The sequence below is a fragment of the Polyodon spathula genome, chromosome 14 (assembly GCF_017654505.1).
Source record: "Polyodon spathula isolate WHYD16114869_AA chromosome 14, ASM1765450v1, whole genome shotgun sequence".
NCBI lineage: Eukaryota > Metazoa > Chordata > Actinopteri > Acipenseriformes > Polyodontidae > Polyodon > Polyodon spathula.
The window spans coordinates 37,019,092-37,041,111 of NC_054547.1; the positions used below are offsets into that span (position 1 = coordinate 37,019,092).

Below are 22,020 nucleotides of genomic sequence, written 5' to 3' on the forward strand. Positions count from 1 at the left end.
TAAAACTGACAATTGCACTGTGTAATAATATAATGTACCGTAATATATTGTTGATACCCTACATTAAGCTTTTTTTTTTTTTTTTTTTTTTTTTTGTAATGCACGCGTTAAATATTTATACATATATATATATATAATATATACTATATATATAATTATATATATATATATATATATATATATATATAATTAAACGGTCATTATCTACAGTGTTGTTTTTTTGTTTTTTAATCAACTGCTAGTAATGACAGTGTACATGTGAATGTGTAAGTTTGTCTTTACGCTTTTAAATTGTGAATATGTGCAGATCTGCCGGATTTGCTAGATCGCTTTTTTGTCCACTTGATGCAGACTAAGGCCGGTTTCAGGCGGATGCTCTAGAGGCGTGCCAACCTCAACTCAAACACAACATTTTGCTTAAGTCCCAAAGTACATGATTAGCGCGGCGTCTGAAACAATTAAGTTCGCCTCGATGCTCTTTTGACGCCAGCACGCCTTTCTCTGCCCTGCGGCGAAATGATATGCAATTGATATGCATATCGATATTCCCCTTCAGCGAAACTGTGGCTTGTCTGTCCCTAGCGCCGAGGGTCAGCGGTCCAAATCCAGACCGCAAAGAAAATAAAAATATATAATAAAATAAATAAATAAAACATTACATATGTATGTATGAGACAGCGTTTTACCAAAACAAATAAACACACCACATAAATCAATCCTTGTTTGCATAAATATTAACTTGACCGCAGACTTCTGTTAATTTCACCTGAGCGATTTATTTTGATGCTCTTATATATTGGGGCAAATCTAAACAGAAATAAAACAGAAAAACAATCACTATTTCAATAATTATCAGTGACAGGCTTTTTAGCTAAACGGGGACGCTGTGATTCGTGTTCTTGTAGCTCGACTTCATAGAAATGCGGCTGGGGAAAAAAAAAGCCTACAGCAGCTCTACTTCCTAACTGACCGAAAATCGTGCTCTACCTGGGGGAATCCGCTTGCTGATCTGCCCTTAGCACTGCGGCTTCTGAAAACGAAGATAGCCCCGGTAACTAGATTAGTGCGGCGGATAGATCATGGACTTGTTAGAGGTAAAAACAGTCCAGCCTGAAAACCTTTTAAATTCAGATGTATTATTATTATTATTTATTATTATTATTATTATTATTATTTACAACGGATATGATGGTAAATATGATTCAAACTTGCTTAGCTGCTTATTTGTTTGACACGAGCGAATTTGGGATTTTAGGACACCGTCCCATATCCCATGGCAGTCTGCAGTGAATTTTGTGGAAAAGCCTGGTGTTTCATGGTAAAGTGTTACAATGTTAATAACGATACAGTAATCTGGTTACCTGTTACCGTCTGGCCACCTCTCGCGATAACACGACTGAGACTCGTCCAGTTCACGTAGTAACTCGAGAAACGCTTTTTTTTTTTTTTTTTTTTTTTTTTTTTTTTAAAAAAAGCCAACTCGAGTTTTTGAAAATTCAGGTTAACCCGGGAGCACTTGAGTTGGCTTGAGTAAGAAAACGATGTGCAATTGGTTAACCGAATTTATAAAAGTACGGCTCTAACGCGTACTTAACTTCAGATGAGTTTGGCACGCCTCTGGAGCACCCCATCTGAAACTGGTCTAACTTATTTACCAACAAAAACGATTAGTCTATTCTGGAAGGTCATCATGCTTTTATTCACTTCCAACTCCAATCAATCGCAATAAAAACGACAGATAACCACCTTAAATATGTCGTTTCAAAGTGATGCATTTGAAACAATAAATCCACATAAGGTAAGGCTAAAGTAAAGTGGGTTCTCATTTCACGTCACTGAACTTCATTACCTCACCTCTCTTGATTGTTTTTTCAAGTTGCAACATGGTCCCCGTGTACTACTTTGGCAGCAAAAAAACAACAACATTCCATTACTTGTTATTATAAGTGCATTTTGCAGAAGCACCACATTCGGCAATTGTGTTTGCTGAGAAAGACATTTAAATTTGCTCCCCTGTGAGCTGTTGTTTTGTTTTCAGAAGCTTGTGTTTCCGGGTGAAATCAGAGTCGAATAATCTGCACAGCGAGGGAGTGGAGATCAGGGATTCTGCCTGTATCATCATTCCGGCAGCCGAGAAGAACACGTCACGCATAGGACGACTGAAAAAAAAAAAAGAAACAGAAGACAACAATCCACACCTGCTTGGAACGGTGGGCTATATTGCGTCACGCCTCTTTATTGCAAGTCCGAGTTAAAAAAAAAAAAAAAAAAAAATGTGTTCGTGGCGTTTTAAAAGTTTTTGGCAAGCTGGTCGCTGTTGGACAATCATTGTGAATTAGATTTCGTTGTATTTCCTGATTCGACCTGAATAGTTTATGTTTAGCCAAGCGCAACAGTGGGGAAATAGACACACAGGAGGTACGTAAGAGAGTCTGCTTTAACTAAACCAGATGTTAGGTTTGCTGAAAGACTCGTGGTGGCTTTATTAAAGTTTACTTTTTATTGAATCTGTACATTCATTATGATTAAGACATTCCGGTGTTGAGGGATTCGTGGTGGGGGGTAAGTCGACTTTCCATACTGCCTAAACAACTTGCACAAAACGCAAAACGATTCACAATGTATATCCAAAACGTGTTTATTAAGCGCTGTAAGAGGTTGCCTCTAAAATGTAACTTTTAAAAGTTTATGTATTATATAACATAACACATTCTGGCTGAATACTGTGAAAACAGGATAATGGTTAAACGTTCCGGATAAGAGTTTTTTTCAAGTCTCCTCTTTTGTTTTTTAATTGTTTCAGTTAAACGGTGTTTTTGTTCATTAAGCATTTTATTGGTGTTTGTTTGAATTGCAGAGAAGAAAAATGAATTCTTAACAACTCTCAGGCTTTGAAATGAAAATGGTATATTTCTTCTTTTATGTGATAAATGAGATTTTCAAGCTTGTTGCTGACCCCTGTGTTCAGCTCCAGCATGATGTTGTTGTTGTTTTTGTTGTTTGTGTATATGTGCTTGTTCATGTTTTGCTGTAGAACTCTTGGGCTGTTGGCACAGTTTGATGTGGATTCATTCACAGCTGCTCTATATACAGTCTGTGCAGAGTTTTCCTGCGAGGTTGCTTGAGGTCAGCTGAGAATGTAGGGCATGTGTATTGATATTTCCCTTATGCCTGGTTTACCACTGTTTAACAATAACTGACAGATCTGTCTATTTTGAAAGCTATTTCACAGTTAAAATAAGCATTTACTGACCTGCGTTGTCCAGGCTTCTTTCCATAATTCAACATGTTCTAAATAAATATCCCTTAAAAGTAAACCAGTCCACACGCAGCAGTTTATATTGGTCCAGGAGTGGTTAGGCCCCTTAATCCTGTCCTGCTGTCAGCAGGTAAGAAGGGCCTGTGCTAGAGTAGAGAAACACTTTGTTTAGTTTTCTGCAGCATTTTCAAATACATTGCAGGTCCTGGTACTGTTTGCGCTTTGTGGTGCCTTCGCTTGAAGTACATTGTAAGACCAACTGGCTTCTTGTAATGCTTTTGTATACTACAACTAGGTAACATGTGATGTGTAGTAGGTGATGAAGAGAGTCAAACTCACCAGATCAAGATGAATTATTATTATTATTATTATTATTATTATTATTATTATTATTATTATTATTATTATTATTAATCATCTCTGAGAGTGGAGCCTGTTTGACTCACTTGCTAAGTCAGCTGCCAATTTGTCCGCTATTTAGACAAAAAACATCTTGGACAAAATCTTTCACTCTGACTCTCGATCCCAAAAGTTCCCATTTTATAGTTCTTTATGAAGGTATCAGAACAGAATTGGCCCATTAGAGTGTTAACTTTCAAAAGAAATCCATCTGATGAGAGTGGTGTTCCAGGGGTGCATGTTGTGTACATGAATCATTGCACACCAACAATGAAGCGGATTGTTTTCTACATCAGTGTCAGTGTAGCTCCAGAGGTAGTGGGGGCTGAAGGCATACCGGGCTTGCACTGCTGTTGACTGACAGGAATGGTAACTCATGCCTGTGAGCTACAGCATGTGTTTGTGTCTGGGATTAATGTAGAATTCAGCGCTGACAGTAAGAAAAGCTGTCGCACAGGACGGAAATTCCACCCAGTACTCCCTTCATTTACACATTCCCATTAGCTGTACAGAAATCAGTGAATAATAGGTTTCGCATCAGTGCTAAATCACGCAGTGCTCTTGCCATGTGGATTGTAGGTCTTGTTTTGAAGGGATGGAAACTCTGAGAATGTAGATCTGTTGTGTTTTTTCTTCATGGCTCGTCCTGTGGAACTACTTCATAAATGTTTCCTTTTACTTTCTTCTCCGCCAAGTATAATGAAAGGCTTTAACACATTGACAGGCAGATTTCTATTTTCTGCCTCTTGTGCGTATGCATTTAGTAAACACATTTCAAATAAGTGTTTGTGGTTCTGATTAAAATACCATGGAAAGCATTTATATATATATATATATATATATATATATATATATATATATATATATATATATATATGTGTGTGTTGTGATTGCAGTGACCATGTTCCCACACCACCATGTGATTTTTAATCACTAAACTATTTAAAGATGAGTGTTTAACTCTGCCTCCAGGCAAGGTCAGTAATAGCATCAGTTACAATGTGTTGGAAAGGTCAGTATTCAGAGCGAGTAGTGCAGTCCATTGACTCATCATGTGAATGGTCTTGGGTGAAACGCAGTGTGTGTGTTTTATATATAGTGCAGTGTGTAATGACTTGCCTCTGGCTAGTGAATAGGGGGTGAACCATGTGAAAGTAAACTAGTAAGCCATTATTGGTGTCCAAGTGGTAAAGCACACAAACAATTTCAGTAAACCTTACTAAATCTAGATTGATACCATTTTGTAGGTCTTATATTTCCTATATAAAAGGAATTGATTGAAATAACTTATTTTGCATTATCAGATTTTAATACGTGCTTGATTAGCCACAGTGCACAGGTAAAAAGCTCAGGTGTGTCTGAATGACACCAGGAATGGATCAAAATGCTATGCAAGGGTTGTCTCATCATTTTCATCTCTATGTATTTATATTTTGAGGTAGAGATTTAAATCTAAAAATAAAATATACACCTAGTAAGATTTACTTGGATTATTTTGTGAGCTCTCTGTCCCTTTTTATAGGTAATATTTTCATGGAAGTTTGTAGAAGACCTTATCAGTGACCTTTTCTAAGAGATTGTTCTGCCAACACAGATCAACAATGGGGGTAGCACAGTCTAGATGTGGGTGGTAGAGGAAATGCACTGGACTGTGTTGTTGCATCAGAGAAGACTGCCTTCTCTGCTGTAAGATAAGAAATGTGTCCAGCTATTTATATTGAGCCCATGCTGGTTCAGCTTGCTGACCTCCCCATTGTGTTACTGTACACAGAATCTACATAACTTGCTTTGTTTCCAGAAACAATTTTAAATGCTTCTATTTGTGGACTAAATAACGTTTTTTTTTAACTGTAGCAGTGCTGTAAATCTCTTTGGACAACAAAGAATCAGATCAGTGAATAATAGGCCTAACTGCTAAAGTTTAAATTTGAGCCTGTGTGTAAACTGCAGGTTAGAGAGTAGATGATGTCTTTGTATGAGGGTTGGGCTGGACAGCAGCCTTGAGTCGTGTGGTCTGACTACCCAAGAACCAGGACCAGTCCACTCTGTCCTCAGTAAACAGTAAAGCTCTTGGGTTTTGCATTGTTTCCATTTCAAACAAGTATATTTATCATGCCTTAGCTCTCCATCTGTGGGCTTCTGGAAGCTGCTCAACTTCAGGATCTTATTTTTAAGCAGTGAACAGGCTTTGTATTTTCTAAGTAGCTTTCCGCATGGACGATTCCAATATTTACTGAACTGCAGTTCAGATGCGTTGCGTAGTCATGCTGCAGGCCCAGCTTCCAGACAGATACCCATTGTTGTTTTCCAAAAGTGTAGAAGCAGAACAGTCATGAAGTCAAACCTTGCAGGTCCTTGTTGTTTTTGAGAACAGTCTGGAGATGCTCTGAACCTGACTGGTATGGAAGCAAACATACTGTTCAGCCTTTTCCCTCAGAAAGCCTCTCCTGGGATGCTTTGGAAGACCACTAGCCAGATGTTGGTTGCTGCCACGCGATGATGCCTGCACATGAGCTGCCAATTCACTGTACTGCAGTTCGCCAGGCTATTGCCGTCAGGCTATTGCAGTCAAATTTATTGTTTGTTGGAAAACCCTTGATGCTGGCTTTTCAACTGATGATCGTGTTATGATAATCAATTTAAGGTCATCCCTCACCCCCAGATACATTTAATAAGAAGGGTAATCGGACAGGCGTGTTCAGACATGTTCTCCCCATGTGTGGCACAGCCGTTCTATTAATGCAAGCACACGACTCCTACCCTGACATTCTTTCTACATCACATGTGGTTCATTAACCGCAAGAGGAGCAAACCCTTTCTCAGTTTGTGGTCCACATTAGTTGGTGACCCTTTTCTAACCATTTCACAAGCACTGTGTCAGATAGATGCCTGGCCATCTCTGGGTGTGTTTGTTTGGCTCTGTCCTATCATCAAGCACTGAGGTGAAACAAACCGACTTTCTTCAGACATTACCCCCTGCCCCTGATAGTTCCCCGTGTCATTGATCAACACCTCCATTCCCTCGGGGCCCCGTCCTTGTCATAGTCCTCCAGATATGTATAGCTGTGTAGTCTTTCTTCACTCTGACAAACCCGTGCAAATGAGAGGAGCCTGCACAGAGTTAAAATCCTTGAGCTCTTCAATACTTTGTTCGCTCTATGCTAAGAATTTGCATAAGAAAAAAAAGGTATTTGACTGTCGTGATCCTGTTGGTGGGAAGGTATGGGTTTAAAAGAAAGTGCCCCAGGGAGAAAGCTTACTCGCAACGTGTAAAAGACCTGCATTTGAAAGTGAAGTAAGACTCTGGCTCTTGAACTCTAACAAGACTGAAGGTGAGGTGGAAGTATCTGATCTTTTGTTTTTGAGGGAGGTTTTACTGCAGTCTGGTTTACTTTTGTGGGGCCCGTCTGAAAGGTGTGCTGAGTGCTGCGGTTGTTTTATGGTAGAGCTCAGATTGAAGTGTAGGAGAGTGTGCAAGGCTGTACATTCACAATGTTTTTTTTTTTTTTCAATTGTAAGTGCAGCTGTGTGTTGTAGGAATTGCAGGTGTTGCTGTGTGTCATGCTTCTGTTCTCTGGCTTGAAAAAGGGATGACAAACTGTGCTGGCTCTCATTCGTTTTAGTCTGTACGGTGTCTAAATTAAGTTACCCTGCTGTGTTTTGTTTGGTTTCCCTTGAGCTGCTGTGGATGTTAGTCTTTTGATGTGCTTTAGAAAATGAAGGACTTTTCAAATCCATTAGCAGAAAGGGCGGTGATTGTGAAAGAGAAGCATCTTTTTTTTCATGCGGCCCCCAGAAAAACAACTTTGTGCAAGGCTGGTGATTTTAGGATGTTGTTGTGGTTTGAAGTTGTCTTGCACAGGCCATGCAAAACTGATTACATCATATGGAGCCTCCTCTTGTGAAAAAACAATCAGTTCATACACGACAGCCGGTACGTGAATTTTTTTTAGCTTTTGTAAACGTAATAATGTTGCTACTTATTGAATATCATATGTTATTGGTATAAGAAACATACTTCCTCTTTCGTTTCTGCTTTCCTGCCTCGGCTCCTAGATTTGCAGTAGCTGCAGCGGATGGGAGCTGCAGCAATTGTACCTGCAAGAGGAAAAAGATCGGCGGAGGAAACCCCCCTCCCTCAGAGAAGGAGTATTGTGCTACTGTGCCCCTAGATCCAGCTCCCTTGGTTACAAGGTGCTTATACAGGGGAAAACCTGGCAGTCTACTAAAGTGTCTTTCAGTTTTATCCCAATAAAGCAGAGCAAGGCCAGATCATGAGCATTTAATGCTGCATCAAGAAGTGTGTATCTCCTAGGCTGGAGCAAAACAGGTAAATACTTACTGCGCTAAACCTGTGGGTGCTTGTTTATTAGTTTAGACTGTGCAAAGTAGTTTTTTATTTATCACAACAACACCATTTTTGTTGCGTCCTGCAGTGGGATGGCATGGAGCGTAATAACGTGAAGCTCGGACTTGTGCTCTAGGCGTGCATACGAAGCCCTCGGGCTGTGTGAAAGTTGATCCTGATCAAATGTACCGATGCATATTTGATCCGGATGGGAAATGGCAGTGTGTAAACACGTCTGAATGCCTGATCAAACCCAGTGTTTCTAAGGAGTACCTAACCTGATCAAAGCTAGTTGGTACAGTAGATAATGCCTAAAATGCTCAGCACACTTACTATGATTGCAAGTTTTATATATATATATAATAAAAAAAAATTGTTTGTTATCTATGTTCCATAACAACATGACAATGAACAGTTATGAGCTCGGTGTGCTTCATCAGTTCTGTGGCTTTGTTTTGCATGGGCGTGTGGAGCATCAGCTGAAATGTGACTAGGAGCGATGCAGCTAATTTGTTTTCTGCAAGTTTATTTGTAGACACAGACTGTACCAGGACGCTATTGTCTTCACTCCTGCTGGATTTAAAAGCTAAAAAGTCAACCTAGTCTGTTCTGTCGACTCTGTAAGGGGTGTGTATATGGGGTGGGGGGTGCACAATTTAAACAACCTAAACTTCATTTATTTCTGGGCACTGAAGCCCTGAGTAGTATGGCAAGTTTTTGCCTTGACCTTTCTGTTTTTTAAAGAAGTTTGGATGAGGTATAGCTAAATACCTTGCATTCCACTTTTGGAAAGCCTCTGGGGGTAGGGATGGGAGGAGACTCTTGCTGGAGCGTAAAAACAACAGTACTAAATAAAACTGTTTAATGCAGAGAGAAGCCAGCCTGCCTGTGTTTATAAAACAGTAAATGGATGAGCTGTTACAGTTGTAAACTGTTGGACCAGAGCAGAAATTCACAAACAGTCCTAGTACCTAGTACCTGCAGTGTGCTGTTAAGGAATCTGAGCTGGAGTGATGAAGGGTCTGTGATATTCACGACCGCAGTGATTAAAATAATGCATGCAGCTAAGCCAATATTTACTAAGGAGTCGTCTGCTCTCACTAGAGCATGAATAGTGCTTTGAATATGCAGCAGACTTTTGGTTAATCCAGGTTTCGGTGTGTGTAAAGATGATACTTATGCAGTGACTTCCTGTTGACAAGAACAATCTAGTGTTACAGTAGAGCAGGTATGTTTTTTAAACCTGATTAACTTGTACTTTTATTTCTGGCTTAAGTGGAAATGCATGGGTGGCAAATAGTTATTACATGTGTGTGGTGGTTGTAGAACATAAACAGTATGATTCATGATTTTTGGCTCGCAACAAAACTATAACAAAAGAACATACTGCAGCATTATTATAAAATTACAACATAATGCAATCTTACAAAGGGTTTTATACTGCCATTTAATTTAGATTACTTAAAATGCCAACAGATGCCAGCTAGACTTGTCTGCACTTTATGGTTGGATTATGCAATGTAGTAGCATGTACATGAATAGACAGCGTGTCACTTCAGTTTTACAGTGGCATGGTGCACAGTCACATGACTTCTCTGAACAGTGTATTGCACATGCATTACAGCCAGAAGAGTTAAAATATGCTCTTGAGGATGAGTGTGTGTGTGGTGATAAGGCAGGGAGGGGGTTAAAACCCTCCCTGCCAGAAATATAATTGTTTGATTATTGTTTAGTTACATTTATTAATTGTTGTATTGTTTAATAATCACCTGCACATGGCTAATACTGTAAATTAGAGCCAGGTGCAGGGTATTTAAAGAAAGCAGTCAGTCTGCTCAGGGCTGCTGTGTAAGGAAGCCTGCCTGACTGTGTGCTCAAGCGTATGAAACTTCAAGGTACTGTATAGTACAGTATATTTGTTAACTGTGTGCTTTTTTTGTTTAGTTTGGTGTTTCTTTTAACAGGTAAATAGCTTAGCTGTCCTGTCTTACAGTTAGGTGCCAGTTGTGTTTTAGCTAGTGCTTGAAAAAGAGCTAAATGCTTACTTTTCATTTTGTTTAATTTTATTTTTGTATAATTCCAAGTAACGAGTAAGCGCCTAAAAAAAAAAAAAAAAAAGTGTCATGTGTCATTTTTAAAGGGGCAGCAAACCATGAAGCAGCAGCTCTGGTTTTCTATCTGTCTATCTGTAATTACACATGGAGAAGTTAATGTATAACTTTAAAGTATAGCATTTAGACACGATGTAATAAGCCGCAATAACTAGATTGTCTCTCCATAGCTCTGTATTCCCGAACTGTAAAGGATGGAACCATTGCCAGGACTGTTCCTCCTCCATCTTCACATCCTGCCTATATAGTAACATTGTTTCCAGTTTATTACATTTAAAAAAAAAAAAAAAAAAAAAAAAGTCATCTTTGATGCCCTTAATGTTTTTTTTTTATTTAATAATGATCCACTGCCTTTCACCCAGCCCTATATCCCTAAACCCTAGGGTGGTGGTCTTGTGTTTTTTTGTTTTTTTTTTTCCCCCCAAAGCTGTCCCGTGCAAAGACAGCAGGCTTTGGAGTTGCAGCTGGCTTCTAATTGATCAGTTCTGACCAAAGACTGTTTTCTGATCCAAACTTCTTTGTTGATGACTTTTGAAAGGTATTCAGTAGCATTTCTGATGTTTACTGAACACTGAAGGGTTGTGAATTGAGAAAGATATGGTGAGTTTGCATGGTTTTAGAGCACGGCATGCACTAGATTTACAGAGTGATTGTCATGGAGTCCATATCAAACAGGATGTGGATGTGGTTATGTAACCTTGAAGTGACCTTTTGTCATCTGGCTAGCTCCCGATAGTTACCTTTTGAAATGTTAATCTCCACTTATCCATGCTGGTAACTGTGGCTCTTCAAAAGTACAACCTTCTGAATTAACATGTCAGTGATCTTGAAAGTATCGCTAGGTTTAGGGATCTGTTCCATGGATATGTTGTCAAATATCCGATAGGATGGTTTCGTTTTCTGTGTTTGCTTGTCAGCAGTCATTTTCTATGTGGGTTATTTTTATTTCTTAGCAGACGCCCTTATTCAGGGCAACTTGCAATTGTTGCAAAATATCACATTACAAAGTATCATATTATAGAATATCGCATTAGAGTGTCATATTGCAGATACAAGCAGCTATAAAGTACAAGAACTTGTAGTAAAAATATTGGCTTATCCAATCCAGTAAGAGCATGTAGTAAGTACGATAAATGGATGAGAGTGATTTCAAATAAGAGCAATTACAAAAAATGTGAATACAGATAGCTATAAGAGTAAAATAATGTACAAGATGCAGGAAGTAGTTATAATTAAGAGCAGTAGTAGAATATGGCAAGGTATGGAGCAGTTCAGTGCAAGTACAAGCTGATACAAGTACTAGAACAATTGGGTGCCGTGTAGTCCAGTATAGTTGAGAGTTGTGGGAGTTTACAGATGTCTGAACAGGTTTCTTGAGGAGGCGCTGGAAGGTGGTCAGGGACTGAGCAGTCCTGATATCCGTGGGTAGCTTGTTCCACCACTGAAGGGTAAGGGTGGAGAACGAGCGGGCTCTGGAAACGAGGACGGGTTACAGCTAATCTGGCGGTGGTGGAGGAGGTGTAGGAAAAAAATGAGTCTAGAGATAGGAGGGAGCAGAAAGGTCAAGACAACGATAGGCGAGTACAAGAGTTTTGAATTGGATGTGAGCAGCAACAGGGAGACAGTGCAGAGAGCGGAGTGGCGGTGTAGCATGAGAGATACAAGGAAGGAAAAAGACAAGGCGAGCAGCAGAGTTTTGGATGAGCTGGAGTGCACAGATGGCGGTGGCAAGGAGGCCGGCCAGGAGGGAGTTGCAGTAGTCAAGATAGGACAGTACCTGGGCCCGAACTAGGAGCTGTGTAGTCGGTGAGGAAGGAAGACAGCAATGTGCTTTAGTAGAGATGTGGGGAGAGTAGGAGAGGGAAGGGTCGAGATGTGGGGAGAGTAGGAGAGGGAGGGGTCGAGGGTGACACTGAGGTGAATGAGGAGGGAGAGAGGGTGGTGAATTGTTAATGCTAATGTTGTGTTAAATCCTTGCTGTGGGCTAATATTTGTGTGTCACTAACTAGAATTGTTTTTTTGCAATTTAGTGTCTTTATTGCTTTATTTATGACCTGGAAAATGATGTAATCTTTAGGAAATCCTGTGCTTCCTAGCACTGTACTGTAGTTACTGTACTGGTAGTGCTGTGGCATTTGGTACTGTAGCCGCATACTGCAATGTTCCTGCAGCCTGTGCTGAATACTGATGTGTAGTGTAGAACACTATAACAAGCCAAGCTGGTTGACATATTGAAGGTAAGATTAGATTGCCTTTCTCAATTGAACTTTATTTAAAATGCCTTCTGAAAGCTTGATGCTGCTGTAACAGTAAATACTGTGCATTGATGTTAACCACTTTAAATGTAGCACTTCTTTTCAAATAGGCAGGAAAGCTGCATGCACATTCTGTACACTGTGTTCCTTGCACTGCAGTAAACCTTTGCATTTTTGTGCCTCTTTTATATTTATGAATTCAGATGCAGATCTGCTGTCCTTGATGGTATGACTATGAGGGAGAGTTACAGGAAATAAACCTCAAAGTGAGAGCAGGTAGGTTTCTGTCTGTTCCTATCTAGAGGAGCTCTACAGCACAGTGGGATTTCCCCAACACATTGTGAGAAGAGGGTGGCACAACAGGACATGTTAACAGTATATCTGCTGTCTTTATAGACTTCTGCAAATATGTTTATAGTATAGTGTCTGAATTCCACAGGCTTTTCTGCATGTCTGGCCTGAGGATCTACTTGGTATGCATATTTTTTTGTACAATGTACCTACTATAGAGCATTAACAGAGGCACGGTACAATATAACTATAGTAGCACAAAGAAAGGGAGTGGGAATGGCTTCGTGAGAGCCTCGTCTGCACTTTGTTCACAGGGATATTGTATTGCAGATTTATAAGTCTGGCGTTGAGTTGATCATTTGTTAAGATAGTTATCCATTAAACTCCAGGCACCCCGCTGATGTGTGAGTCAATGGGGGCGTTAAGGTTATCCCTAGACATGATAGTTTAATTTCAGCGTAGTCCATTGTTCCTCACGCAGTTGATTTTTAGCAATAGAATAAATACCTTCCTGAAAGACACCTGTGGGGGGCTGATTCTGCAAGGCACAATAGATGTATAGAAATCCTCAATTCAGCTATTAATCTTATTGACATTGGTATATGTAGAGAAACAATTCTGGGAAATCCTGTCATGCTAACATTAAAAAAAAAAGTTATTCCCAGTCGTATTTTGACTTCTGCTTACCTTAATCTGCTCCAGTCTTTGTTTGTTTAGTTCCTAAAAAGTATAACAGTGCAACGGTACAGCACTGTGAAACACTTTGAAATGCCACATTGCCTTCATTGGCTAGTGCTTTGGATACACTGTTGGTGTTTTTATTGTTTTTTCTCTCTGGCTCCTTTCTGCTGAATCGGAATTGTCAGACTGATTACAGCTGATCCAGATTGTACAGGTGCTGCTTGCACTCCATTCATTGCAGAAGAAGTGAAACATGTTGCTTACAGTATTAATGAATAACCAGGTGTTAATTATTGTATAGGCACATAAATAATAAAAAGTGAGCTGAAGACAGCTGTGTGTGTTTGTGTATATGTAATATTCTATATTTTTATACATCTGTGTGTCTTCCCCAGCTGGTTATATATGTGCCATTTCCTGAGTTAAGAACAGATTTCACCATGTGTTGGAGACACAGGTGGCGTATCTACTGTAGTCTGAAAATATAATCAGTCATTTTAGGGCAGTGTAACTCCCATTGTGGATGGCCATTCTGCCCCGGGATTAACAGGCCACTGTATAATGAAGTAGTACCTGGATAGATGTTGAATTGGTCCAGTTAAACACTGAGGAACATTGTTGAAATTATCTATTTGTATACATTACCAGAATGTATCTTAAGGCACTTGATCAGGTTTGCGGTCTCTGCTCCTCACTGGTAGAAAATGTCATTGCTTAGTGATTCAAGTCTCTGGCATGGTATTTGGTATCCACTGCTGTGGGTTGATCGTTGAAGCCCTCCTTCCGCTTCTCCGAACATGCATATATCACTGAATGGCCAGGTACAGGATTTTTTATTTCTATTACAGCTGGAGAGGAATATGAGCTCTTAAAGTGCTGGCTGGGATGTGTGGTTGCACCAAACGTTCTGCAGGCTTTGCAGGAGAGGGGATTCCATTGGCATTGCCGGTGTGGCTCTTAAGGAATGCGCATTGACGAGGATCGCTGGTTTTGTGCTTGTCTGCAGTGAGCCTCTGTCCCAACGTGCTGCTGCCTGCAAGGGGATGTCTGGTTTGTGACAACAACCAGACTTGCAGGCACACGCCTCTCCCTCCCCCTCTCTCCATGCTGTGCTCTCCATCAAAGTTGGTTTTGTACAGTAGTTTTAAAGTGGGTGTGTTATCAGAGTTCTCCTATGTGCTGTTTCATATCAGCTGTGAAGTGAACGAAAGAAAGAGTTGTGGGTGATTTTAAGATTGATCTTGAATGGATTTGACAGACCAGCACCTGCTGTTTTGACTTGCTTGCAATCTGTGTCAAAAGTTGAGAAATTAAGACCCTACCTAACACGTTGTCACAAAGAACACGTCTTCTGATACAATTGAGACTTGGAACAATGCCTAAAATTCAGATGTACGGTTTAAAAATATTCAGACTACACACTTTGCATGAAGGCATGTGTCTGCATTGCAGACGTGTGACCACAAACCACCTCTGCTGTCCTCCGCAGAGTTGTGGAGCCTTGGTCACACTGATGAATTGATAACATTCTGGTCTTTATACACACTTCTGGAACACCATGCAAGTGGTTTTGTAATGTTCAGTACATAGAATGTGAGCAACTAGAAAACCTTTATAGCTGACTTGCTGCTGCTAAAGGATTTTTATCCAGGTTGCTGTAACCAGACTGCAGTGCTTGCTTGTTTGGCTCAGCATTCAACTCAATTGGTAAAACTGAGCCTAGTGCCAGCATGTGTTGCTTGTTTGTTTAGTGAATAGCTTGCAGAATTAGCAGGACGCTTGGTTTTATTTTTATGACTTTTTCACCAGCAGAACATTTAACTAAGTTGCTTATCAGTGTGAACTGCATATTTATAGTTTTATAGTAGACCTCAAGCAGCACAGTATGCTCCAGTACTGATCTGGAATAGAGCCATATCATCCCGAGGAAGGGATCTGTGACCTGCACTACCCAGTAACCTAGAAACCCTGTTCGACATTTCTGTCCCACTATAATGGGGTGCAGGGAGCCAAGTGGCTTTGTCAGAATGCATTAAAAAGGAAATGAAAAATGTCTTGACCCCAACCCTGGTCACAATAGAGCCGCTTCTTTACTGGCCCAGATGAGTATTGGAACCATGAGAACACAGGGTGGTGCAAGTGCTGTACTTTTACTCAATGCTTCTTTTTCTGTGTCTGTCTTAGAGCATGGCATTCTAGGCATCTGGCCTCAAGGCTCTTGCTGTCAACTGATTTTATGTTTAGCTATGGAAAACAAGGACTATGTCTCTCCTGGGTTTTTTTGTCTTTCACATCACACAGGTTTCCTGCCTTGCAAGTACATTGGTGCTGAATCTTGTAGTTTGCATAAGTGCATTATTTTTTTGGATGCAGTTTGTTTAAAGTTTCGCTGGATGATCTTTGGTAGGTACAGTAGGTTTGTGAAACCTACTATAGTTCTGTAGCTCTCACCCCCAGGTGCAATTCACTAAGGAAGAACATTAGAAATAGAACAGTTTACTGGAAAAGGAGGTCTGGGCACTTCTGTTTTCGAGGTATTGAGTGTTCCAGGAAAAAAACAATAGGTACATTCCTTTTGCATATGCTTTGCACTTGATAGATTTAAAGATGCCCTTTCTTTATTTGCTTGGCATGTAAATTGAGCAGGAAATGCAGGGTATAATTTTCCATTATGAGTAAAGGGCGCTGTCCGGTTTAAAATTGTACAAAAGCACACGTTAGTGGTTTGTGCATTATTACCTCTTGCATTGATAAGCAGCAGCATCAAAATATATTTATGAATAGAGCAGTCATGGCAGCTATTGTTTCCAAGGGTTTGTGACTTGCTTCCCCTTTTGGCAGCTGGAACAATTTGTTAAACTGCTTTTTGACAGCAGACGTTATATCATTTTATTAGGTCAGTAGAGTTCATCTGGCAGAGATGAATCTCCTAAAATTAGAAAGACACATGACAGAGCTGTCCTGTATGTCTATGGAATTATCATGGTTCAATTTTTTTTATGTTTCCATAACGGAACTGTTTTTAACTTGTATATGCAGTCTATTTTTAATTCTATCGGGGGCAAGTTTTCTGTCTTTATAAATAATCTATGTGTGTGTGTGTCTGAAAGGAGGTATAACGGCAGTGTATAGAAATGAAAACATTTAATGGGGGGGGGGGGGGGGGGGGGGGGGGGGGGGGGGGGGGGGGGGGGTTACTGCACTGTTTACTTTTCTTTCTACAAAGCTTAAGATGGGCTTTTGCTCAAAACACCCTGAAATACATTTTTTTTTTTTTTTTTTTTTTTTTTAGTCATTTAAACCTTTTGTTTACAAAGAAATAAATTTCATAGTTTCTGTGCGATCTGAACAACTAGCCTACAGGACTAGAGAAACTAGCAAGCAATTTTACAAATGTGTTCACAAAGGTCAAAAATATTTAATAAATGTACGGTAGTGTCTGAGCTCTTGTGACCAATACTAGTAAAGGCCTCTATCCATAAACCTCATTACAGTATATGTTTAAGGAAACTCAAAATTGCGTTGTGTACAGCACAGCTCAATAAATGGCACACTCATAAAAGTGGTGCTTCCTGTAGTTGGTTTACTTTAATATACTGTTAAGTTTGCACCCCATGCTGTTTACACAGTTGAGGAATGTTCAAACAAAGGCATTGTTGTGCTGAGGTTGGTAATGCTGCTATTTGACAGCGCTGTGGTTTGACAGAAGGCTATTGTGGGGAGATCTTTTACCCATCTGAAATAGACAAATAGATATTGTTTCCTGTGTTTAGCACTCTCTGTCTCCATTTTGGCGCTTAAAGCAGTGGTAACTGCTGGCTATGCGTGTCTTTTTGTTTGTCTTTTAGAAAATGATTAAGCTCTCCGGCAATGCATGACAAACCACAGGGTACACTGTTTTTCAGCTTCGAGTGACGTGAAGTTATCTGAAACAGAATGAATCGAGCCCGTTTCACAGTCAAGTGACTAAAACCATTCTGGTGGAATAGAAACGGAAGGAGAAAACTGTTCCACTTGACCACCTGTTGAGAATAAAAAGGCTGCACTTGACTGGGCCTCTGATGTTTTTAAACCCGTGGTATAGAGTCTGGGTTTTTGTTTTAACCAGGTACTAAATTGGTTAACTGACCCCTATCAAACATTCACAGACTTATTAACCATTTGATTAAACTCTGTCCTAGGATTCTGCTCTCTGTGCTTCTTTAAATAACCCTAATGAAATAACTTTGGAACACTGAACTTGAAAGATTTCCTCCTCTCCTTTTGGATGAATATTTATATTCTGTAGTTTTAATTACATGAAATGGAATACAGTCTGGACTGTGACAAGCTGACCCCTCTTTGTTAATCTTGTTTTATTTGTTTTGTTTTTTTCAGCTGCTGTTCCATAGAAATACTTCATCTTTAAAACTGTCTGGATGATATAATACCTTTTGTGACACATTTTTTCCAAGTAACACAATTAGGCACACCAGTTGAATTCTTAGGGAGGCTTTCTAAGAATTGATCAGTCCTGTGAAAAAGGATCTTATTGTTGGCTTTATTTCAGGATATAAACTTACTGAAAAGATGACACAACACACAACGGTTCTCGCTACACTGTGCTTGGGTAATACTGTACATGCAGGCAGAGCTGTTAACTCTTCATTTCCTATTAAAAGAAAGTGTTTGACATTCATGCTGTGTTTTTAATCTTTGACAGCTAGATGGCTCGTTTTGGCCCCTGTTCGGCTGTTCTCGGAGTGTGGTGAGTTAGGGACTTGTCCTCGTGTTGGTGCTCTGTCTCTGGCACTGATCCTCCCAGCGTGACTCGTGCGTGTTGCTGTCCCGTGTCTATGACCAGGCGCATTGTCTGAGACATCCTGCAGTGGTTCAGGACGGTGGGCCTCATTGGGCCCCACAAACTGACTAATTACTTATCTTGATTCATTCATGAACTCACTGTTCTTTCAGGATATGACTAATGGACCTGCATTCCCCCCCGCCCATGTTTTTTGTATTCAGCTTGTGAAATGTTTTGCATCTTTTCATTTAAAAGGTGCACGCTGCAATGGTCAAGCTGGGTATAAACATGAGGATGCTAATATACACCTGGGGAGGTCCAAGGACTGCACCAGTAAGAAAGCCTTGCCTCCTGAGATGATCATTTATATTCATAATGAAGTGACGTCTTCTTTCTGATCATCCACGGAATTCACTTTGAGAGTTTATAGATATGTCCTCTGTTTATCAATACAGTACATAGAAAGGAATTTAGTTGGAATACAAACTTTTGAACTTCCTGTCTTAAGTGATGCAGCACAGCTTTTTCAGTCATTGGGTGGCTGTATTTTTTATAGATTTAAGATCTTCTTGTACAGTATATTAAGACGTGCCAGTTTTTTTTTTCCTTGTAATTAAAAATTAACAGAAGCAATGAAGTGCAGAAGGAAGGTTGCTAGGCGACTGTCCTTCTCAGTTTTCTGGTGCTATTAAAACTTTTATAATGGCGCTGTTCCAGCCCAGTGGCCAAATGGGAACCATGTAATAGAAATTTACCTGACCAGCTTATCTGTACGTCATGGTTTTTTTTTAAATTTATTTTTCTATTAACAGCAACTATAAAGTGTGTATGGGGTGTTTTTTTTTTGTTTTGTTTTTAAATATACAGTAGCTTGGTCTTCAAAAAGGTGTGTATTGGGCAAATGGCTTACAGCTGTGAGGCGGTATTCATATCCAGCATTTAAAATGGGGTAGAATAATGCAAAAACATTATTTTTCTAAAAATGCATTAATTTCTTCTGACTTCTCTTTTTTTCTTTTTTCTAGGTGTGCAGTGCAGCTTACTGTATTAATCTTGTCGATGTATCGCTGTCTCGTGGTAAACTGTGATTGGAGCCTTTTTTGGAGTTTGACCGTGGATAGACGTGTCATATCCTGCAAACAGAGTGTTTGAGACTGTGAGATGCAGGGGGCTAGAGTCCAATGTTATTGGCACAGTACCCCTAATGCAACTCTTTAGCACTCTGGATCAAATCCTCGCTAACTTGAATTACTGTGTACTTGCTGTGCAGGTATTAATGTTACATAAGCAAAGATGTGTGTCTATGTAAGCGGCATCTCTGTGGACAAACACACATTTGGTCAGCTTGGGAGTATCCAGAAGCCTGACTTTTTATTTTTTTTATATACGTGGTGGAGTGCTATGGGAACTGGACTTGCATAGCCACACCGGCTGTCCTGTGAATTTGTACCAGTAGTTTTCGAACTGGACTTGGTATTTCTCAGGAATGTAAACACACTGGCATGTGTCAAAGGGTTCGGACCTGGAAATCCAGCAGCACTTTGTCCATATACAGCCGCAGCAAAGTCTGCATGAGTCACGGCCCCTGTGCAATGGTGTTCAGGCTTCCACGGCAATGAGCTCCACGTACAGTATGGAGACAGATGCTATTACTGAGCTTAAATACTATGTGAGCGGCCTGTATTGCTGTCTGCCAGTACTGGAGATCAAAACTGTGCCTTAAGCAAAGCCTGATGTTTACATTCACTGAGCCAAGTATAATTTAGGAATGCTGAATCAGTTTCTCTCTCTGAAAGTCACACTGTATCATACTGTGTTTTTAGATCAAATATTAAAACAATTGCCTTTGTTATGCATAGAAATTGTTTATTTTGCCACACATCAGACATTCACAGCAGGGTATTGTTCCCAAGTTTTTTTTATTTATTTATTTTTGCCACACTCCTTACCCTAGTTAAAGTATGAGATTCTGTGCTCCCTGTAAAATGACAGCTGAATTATTTTTCCCCAAGTTTGTGGTTTGTCTTGGTCAGCTTTTTTTGGTATCGAACATCTTCTGTCTTGTACTGCTTAAATCAGCTGGCTTGCTCTTTTCATTTCAGTAACAAATAAACCACAACGTGTTAACTTCTTGACTTCCTGATTTGTGCTTATCTGTCACTTATGTGGAAACATGAACAGCTGTAGGCGGGTTTTTTTTTTTTTTTTTTTTTTTTTCAAAATGGGAAGTTGTTCTCTTTTCATAGTCTTGATTTTAAGATATTTCCTACAGTAGAAATAACCTCCCTCCATGATTTGGAAGGGAAGAAAGGGCTGTCAAGCAGAAGAGTGGAACTCAATGATTATTTGAAAGTGTATTGTAGATATCTCTACTGGGTTTGGGGTCAGTTCCTGTTTTTCAGTTCCTTTTTAAAATACATGTCCAGTTCCCTTTTAATCGGTTCTAGCAAATCATTGATCAAAATTGCAATTAGCAGCATTCTGTTTTAAATGAGCTCATCACAACAGTGGCAACAAATTCCTTCAAGTGATGTCACTGCTAGTCAATTAAATGAAAGCAGTTGAACAATCACGACAATGGTCACGTCTCGGAAATATAAATTCTTAAGAACGAAGTGTTATTGAGCGAAATGGACCCCTTGGTGATAATCTGACTGTAAACACAGCCATTTGGCAGAAAGACTGTTGTGTTAGTTCTGCTGTTGCTATTGGTTCTCAATGCCACTGGGCAGAGGGGCTTCTGTGGGGTGTTCCCGGGTCATCATGGTTAAAGCATGAGATCACAGCATGTGTGACAGGTGTTTGTTCAAGGCTTGTACTCCCTGTAACCTGGGCCTTTTGTATGAAAAGCCGTGTGTGGTCTGTTTTGCAGAGTCTGGTTGTAAAATCAGCATGACGGTGATTCTACGTTACTGGAATCTTAAGAATTCTTTGCACTGAAGTACATGTCCACTTTTTTTGTTAAAGCAGCTTTGCTCGGCAATATGATTGAATTTCTGACTAGCTTGCTTTTGAACAACAGGCACAGACTCCTTCTGTATGGCTGTAGGCTTGCAGTGTGGCTCTTTTTTGTATTGCATACAAGTTATAAATGCAAAATGAATAATAAAAAGAGAAATGAATACAAATCCTTGTTTGTTGCTTGTGTTCTGTTTTCTGCAGGCGGTACACTGGCCCAGTTACTGTCAAGTGTTGGGGGGGGGGGTTGTGAAAACAATTTTTTTTTTTTTTTCTTTTAAAAGGGCATCTTTGGCTTTAACCTTTGTCCAGAAAAAGTGAACTAATTTGGGTTAGTTCCTGCCTTTTTTTTTGTACTCTAGCGGCATCTATAACAATGAAAGAAAACCAGTGTGTTTTTTCCCCAGAAACTGGCCATGGTGCTGTAAATGACAGCAAGCAATGATGTGTGTTGTGGCTTTTTTTAGATAAAAATATATATATAATGACATAGTTCAACACCTTCTGGCTTTTCAGGCCACACTTTTGTTTTTAGATTTAGAATCCGGTGTGGGATCTTCCCACCCCCGTGGCCTGTGCAGTAAACATGTTTACCTGTGTACGTGATCACATGCTGGAATGTCTCGCAGGGAGGGTGGAGATATTAAAAGCTAGCAATCAATTGCTGTGTTCATTCTCATAATGGGTCTACAGCAACTGGCTCCAGGGAGTTTTCTTTGGCAAGGTCAGCCAGTTTTTGCATTAGCGTACGGTCAGTCTTTTCGTCTGCTTTTGTTTGTTTGTTTCTAAACATGAACACCTTTCTGAATTGGCTAAACAAGGCTTAAATCAGCAAGGCATTCATTGTTTAGAAAATAGTGGTATTGAACACATCTTATTTTAAAAGGGTTCTTTTGTGTGTTTTTGTTTCATGGTGTGTTAGTTTTGTAATCCTA

The 22,020-nt window shown here is 39.8% G+C and overlaps 1 protein-coding gene across 10 annotated transcripts in view; it reads left to right on the plus strand.

Moving 5' to 3' along the window:
• The first annotated feature begins 1,534 nt into the window (after window positions 1-1,534).
• The window catches only part of LOC121326758 (phosphatidylinositol 4,5-bisphosphate 3-kinase catalytic subunit beta isoform-like), a 50,423-nt gene continuing 29,937 nt past the window's right edge, over window positions 1,535-22,020 (plus strand). For 3 of the 10 annotated variants that reach the window (XM_041270220.1, XM_041270228.1, XM_041270229.1), the window contains exons 1-2: window positions 2,219-2,418; window positions 12,576-12,648. The gene's annotated coding sequence lies outside the window, so the exon portion shown is untranslated. The other 7 variants (XM_041270223.1, XM_041270221.1, XM_041270222.1 and 4 more) reach the window with 7 other exon arrangements.